Source organism: Galeopterus variegatus, unplaced genomic scaffold (genome assembly GCF_000696425.1).
Source record: "Galeopterus variegatus unplaced genomic scaffold, G_variegatus-3.0.2 Scaffold10799, whole genome shotgun sequence".
In the NCBI taxonomy this organism is placed as follows: Eukaryota; Metazoa; Chordata; class Mammalia; order Dermoptera; family Cynocephalidae; genus Galeopterus; species Galeopterus variegatus.
In genome coordinates, this window is record NW_007736910.1 from 7,597 (window position 1) to 14,042 (window position 6,446).

General features: G+C 44.0%; 1 pseudogene; it reads left to right on the forward strand.

The window, feature by feature from the left end:
- Positions 1 to 1,818: 1,818 nt before the first annotated feature.
- The window catches only part of LOC103610238, an 8,437-nt pseudogene continuing 3,809 nt past the window's right edge, over positions 1,819 to 6,446 (forward strand).

Consider the following 6,446-nt stretch of genomic DNA (forward strand, 5'->3'; position numbering starts at 1 on the left):
GGGGGGGCTGGAGTGGGTGTGCCTGCACGGAGGCACCACTTTGGCTGGTGTTTACTGCCTCAGGCACCCACCCTGTGCGGCCATGTTTTTCCAGACCTATAGCTTCCAAGGACCATGTGGCTGGTTACCTAGCTCACAGACCTGTGTGAAGGGGTTTGGTGACCCAGCCTCGTGTGTGAAGGGTTTGTGACCCAGTCTGTGAATGGACTTGAGGGGTCTGGGAGCTCCAAACCCAGCCCTAGCTCAACCATCTGCCCAGTCGGTGCAGGATTACCAGCAGGTAAAAGAGCCTGACAACTGGTATGGTTGCCTAGCTTTACAATTGTTATCATGAACAGGATTAAGAGCTAGACAACTGGTGCTGTGAGGATTCCAGGCCTTAGCCTTAGCCTCACAGTAGCCTTTGTCCTAGCCCGACACTGATATTTCAGCACAATTTTGAATTAAAATAGTAGGACTTGGTAGCATTCAAAAATCAATACATCAATTACTCTACCTGAAGGATTTACAATGGGAATTTATGAAGCCATACACAGAAATGCAGCACTGATACTTGCAAACATGGGTGAGCCTGGAAAACATTCCACAAAGTTAAAGAAGCCAGATATGAAAGGAAACATACTAGGGACTGGCTGGTTAGCTTAGTTGGTTATGGTGCCATGTTATAACACCAAGGTCAAGAGTTCAGAACCCCATACCAGTCAGCAGCCAAAAAAAAAAAAAAAAAATCCACATACTGTTTGATTTAATTTCTCTAAAACATCCAGAGTAGACAAATTCTAGAGATGGAAAGAAAGCAGAATGGTGGCTTCCAGGAGGTGGGAGGAAGGCCAAATGGGAGATCTTAGGAAGGCCAAGAGGGTCCTCTTTTGGGGCAATAAAAATGTCCTGGCATTAGATAGTGGTGATGGTTGCACAAATTTGTGAATAGACTAAAAAAACAGGAATTGTAGATTATGAATGGGGTGAATTTTTATGATATGTGAATTATGTGTCAAAAAATGGTGAAGAGAGAGAGAATCAGACAGAGATAGACAAAAGGACAGAAAGGGTAAGAAAGTTCCAGTCCCAGAGTGGACTTGGAAATCTCTTGGATGGTGCCCTGCTGGGGGTCCCAATGGGAGGTGTGGACAGTTTGGGGACTCCCAGGAGGATGCAGAACTTTCCCTAGGCCAAAACCTTTTCTTCTAGTCTTCAGTCCAACAGACACACTAGACAGTTAGAAAAACTTGACTCCCAGTTTATATTTTTGTACGTATATTTTTATAATATTCATTTTAAACAAAAAGTTTATTTAAACATCCAGACACTGGGCTTAAAGAGAAAATTACCCAAGATTTATTTATTATTCTTTCTTAGAGTCATCATTCCTTCTTAAAAACAGATTGTCTTACATGTAGCAGCTATGTACAAAGAAGTTATAAAATTTTCTTGGTCGTACAGTGATAAATGGAAAACATTAAAATTCTTCAGTCTACCAATGTGTGCAATAATTTTTGTATTGTTTGTTTTGTTATTGTTTTTGTTGGTGTTTGAATTTGTCTTTGGTAAAACATTGAAAACAGAATGACTACTGGAATATAGTGATGACAGTGGAGTAAGCATACCACCGATGGAGGAAAGAAGTCTTTTCACAGAACCAGCATTTTTTTTCATCCTGTCTCTTGATGATTATCCACTTAAATTCCACTTAAATACTAACTTTCACTTAAATTAAACTTTTGCTGGCTTCATCTGATTCCTTCAAGGTCTTAAATATTTAATAAGGGATTAACTAGGAAGGTATTTAAGAAAGACTAGGGTGTTTTTTTAAAAAAGTACACTGATTTTGTCCTGAAGGAAATCATAAATGAAGATGACCCAATCCTACAAAGACCCAATGAAGAAGCCATTAAACAGACAACAGAAAACAGGGTAGCCTTACAATGATCTGTACTACTGAAGATTTCCACAGACATGCCAGCTTGAGCAACTGTTAAACTGGCCCCTGCTCAGTATATCAAATGCTCATCATCTCAGAAAGGAGTGGCTTTCACCTCTGGAGTTAACCGAGGGTCATTCAGAGGGTGTAGCAACAGAAATGAACAAGAGAGCCCCCAAGGTTAAAAATCAATAAGAAAATTTCTTAGGAGTTACCTTCTCTTCCTGCACCCCTAATGGGTTCTCCTACCTGAAAGAAGACCTTTAAGGAGCACCGAAAGTGGAAGATTCTTCTTCATATTTCAAATTGGAAAAATGCAAGGGGTCATTAGATTTTTATTAGATAAATGTCTAGCTGCTCATGGAAGAGTACTGCAGACTGTTCATATTCACAAAAAATTTGCCAAACTAGGTAAGGTTCTCTACATTTCTGATCAGAGACTTCTGAAGCTGTGAAAATGTGTCTTTAAGTACTGAGAAAGTGGCTCAAAAAGAAAGGATGCACCATATGAAGAAACTTATAGAAATGGCCCAGAATGTCAGGGAGAGGAGAGCTGGTGTAAAAACCCATGTGGAAGAAGAAAATTGGGACACACAGGCACATGAGAGAGATGAGATCCAGCATGATAAGCAAAAAGAGGGACAACACGACTGGACTTTCTCCAGGGCACCTCCTGATAATAGGTTGTCTGGCTACTGCTAAGGCCTACTGCGAGGATAAGGCTAAGGCTGATGTCACATATCCTGCTCACAGCACCAATTGTCTAGCTCTTAATCCTGTTTGTGATGCCAGTTGTAAAGCTAGGTGACCACGCTAGTTGTCACAGCTCTTTTACTTGCCGGTAATCTTGCACCGACTGGGCCGATGGCTGAGCTAGGGCTGGGTCTGTAGCTCCCAGACCCCTCAAGTCCATTCACAGACTGGGTCACAAACCCTTCACACATGAGGCTGGGTCACCAGACCCCTTTACACAGGTCTATATGCTAGGTAACCGGCCACATGGTCCTTGGAAGCTGCAGGTCTGGAAAAACATGGCCACGCAGAGTGGGTGCCTGAGGCAGTAAAACCCAGCGGAAGTGGCGCCACCTTGCAGGCACATGTACTCCACCCCCACACACAATGTTACCAAACCATCCTGAACTGGCTCTGAGGCGAGGGGAGCCTGACGAAATTGTTCCATTTTCCCAACAATCCACCCCTTCAGGGTCCCTCAACTTACAATCTAGGCATTCAGAATCTTCCACAATGTTCCTGAAGCGAGGATAAATGATGCTTACATTTACATAATCTATTGTCCATTCGATATGCCTAAAGACTTGCAGTTCTATCTTTTTAACTATCAGCTGCATATGTCCAGTTAGTAGTCACCATTGGTGTGATCCTCCATGCAAATCCTGCAGTCATACTGATGGGAAGTTCAATGCATGTTCAGCAGGCTGATATGTTGATCATGTGACTCTGGTGCGGTGCCTGCAGCCAGAACAATTAGCCAAGGCATTTGCTTCATCATTTCCTGAACTGGGTAAGGGGAAGTGTCCTGTGACATGGAAAAGAGTTACTTTTTTCTCATGCCCCAATTCCCATAACTCTTGCCATATGGCTTGTCCCCACAGGGGTCAGGGACCTACCATCCACCGTTGATACTTCCAAGTAGAGATCCAAAGGGTTAAACTTTTGAACACAGCCCAGCTGTCAGTACAGATGGTTAATGGCCCAGGCTCATTTTTTATCACCATCCATACTGCTCTCAATTTAGCCCATTGACTGCTTTGCCCTGTACCATTTTCAGACCACATTGTATCTGTTAAGGGCTGGACAGCAACCACTGTCCACAATGCTGAAGGCCCCATGCTAGAGCCATCTGTATACCAAGCTTGCTCTGTGATAGGTCTCTGTCCCTCATGGAAAGGTGTAGCCTCCACCTTCATGGGTAACAGTTGTGTAAAAGTTTTCTCCACAACCTCTACTGGGGCTGGCACAGTTTGCAACTCTTTGGACAGAAGACTCATTGACACAGTGCTCCTTTGTTCTATGTATGCTCCCCATTTAGAAAAAGTGGAAGTCTGAACTACACCCATTTTAGGGTTGGTTGCCCATGTGTGCAGCCAAGCTATTATGGGGTATGTTGTCCTTACTAGGACTTTGGCAGTTCCTGTGATAGCTTCAGTGGCTATCAAGGCAGAATACACAGCTGCTAACTGCTTTTCTATTAGGGTGTAGCACACTTCAGCACCCTTCCAGAGCTGAGACCAGAATCCTACAGGTATCCGGAATTGGTTTTATCTCTGCCACAAACCTCATCCTAACCCCTCCTGGTTTATATGTACATCTAACTCAAATGACTTAGTGGAGTCAGCCACTTGTAAAGCTTGTACTTACTGTATTGCCCTTTTTGTAGCCCAATAAGCTTGCTCTACTTCCTCAGCTCAATCCCAGAGGGCTCTTTTCTTTGTCAATGCATATAGTGGGCATGCCACTTGGGCCATATGGAGTACAAAAACTCTCCAATACCCCCAAAATCCCTAATATGTCTGTAGCTGAGGTATCGTTGTGGGTTGAGGGTATGCCTGTAGTTTATCTATAATAGCTTCTGGGATGACCATCATCTTACCCGACTAGACCACTCCCTGGAGTTTGACTGACAGCCCAGGTCCTTGCACCTTGGCTGTGTTCACAGCCCACCCACATTGTTCCNTGGCCTACCATCCACCATTGATACTTCTATGTAGAGATCCAAAAGGTTAAACCTTTGAACACAGCCCAGCTGTCAGTACAGATGGTTAATGGCCCAGGCTCATTTTTTATCACCATCCATACTGCTCTCAATTTAGCCCATTGACTGCTTTGCCCTGTACCATTTTCAGACCACATGGTATCTGTTAAGGGCTGGACAGCAACCACTGTCCACAATGCTGAAGGGCCCATGCTAGAGCCATCTGTATACCAAGCTTGCTCTGTGATAGGTCTCTGTCCCTCATGGAAAGGTGTAGCCTCCACCTCCATGGGTAACAGTTGTGTAAAAGTTTCCTCCACAACCTCTACTGGGGCTGGCACAGTTTGCAACTCTTTGGACAGAAGACTCATTGACACAGTGCTCCTTTGTTCTATATATGCTCCCCATTTAAACAGAATGGGAGTCTGAGCTACACCCATTTTAGGGTTGGTTGCCCACGTGTGCACCCAACCTATTATGGGGTATGTTGTCCTTACTAGGACTTTGGCAGTTCCTGTGATGGCTTCAGTGGCTATCAAGGCAGAATACACAGCTGCTAACTGCTTTTCTATTAGGGTGTAGCACACTTCAGCACCCTTCCAGAGCTGAGACCAGAATCCTACAGGTATCCGGAATTGGTCTTATCTCTGCCACAAACCCCATCCTAACCCCTCCTGGGTTATATGTACATCTAACTCAAATGACTTAGTGGAGTCAGCCACTTGTAAAGCTTGTACTTACTGTATTGCCCTCTTCGTAGCCCAATAAGCTTGCTCTACTTCCTCAGCTCAATCCCAGAGGGCTCTTTTCTTTGTCAATGCATATAGTGGGCATACCATTTGGGCCATATGGAGTACAAAAGCTCTTCAATACCCCCAAAATCCCTAATATGTCTGTAGCTGAGGTATCGTTGTGGGTTGAGGGTATGCCTGTATTTTATCTATAATAGCTTCTGGGATGACCATCGTCTTACCCGACTAGACCACTCCCAGGAGTTTGACTGAGAGCCCAGGTCCTTGCACCTTGGCTGTGTTCACAGCCCACCCACATTGTTCCAAATGACTTAGCAGCATTGGAGCTGCTTGGTTTAAATCTGCAAGAGAATCAGAGGTTAGTTACATGTCATCAATGTAGTGAAACATTGTAACCATGCTGGGCCTAGTCCACTTGGCTAGGTCCCCAGCCACCAAACCATGACAGATGGTTGGGCTATGCAGATAACCTTAGAGCAATACTTGAAAGGTCCACTGTCTCACTTCCCAGGTGAAAGTGAACTGATCTTGGCTATCAGCCGAGATTGGAATAGAGAAAAAAGCATTTGTTAGGTCCAATACTTAGTAATAAGATCTGAGCTGAGTCATCAGCTGATCCATCAAGTCGTGAACTGAAGGCACAGCTGCTTGGAGGCATGACTTTGTTTAGTTCTTGGTAGTCTACAGTCATTTTCCAGGTACCATCAGGCTTTTTCACTGGCCATACTGGAGCATTAAATGGGCTCTGAGCCAGTTGAATAATGCCAACTTTCTCTAATTCCCACATAGTAGCACTTATCTCTGCATGTCCTCCTGGTAGGCGATACTGCTTTACATTAACTACATGTCTTGGCTTGGCTAACACCTGTGGGTCATGTTTAGCATATCCTCATAACACAGGTTTTACTGTCCATATTCACAGCCAAAACTCTCCAACTGTTGTTTGCAGGTACAAACCATAAAGTACATCCATACCCAAGAAGTATTCAGCTACCGGAGATATATATATACAGTATATACATGAGGAGGTAATCTTCCTATGCCCAATGGCAATGACACA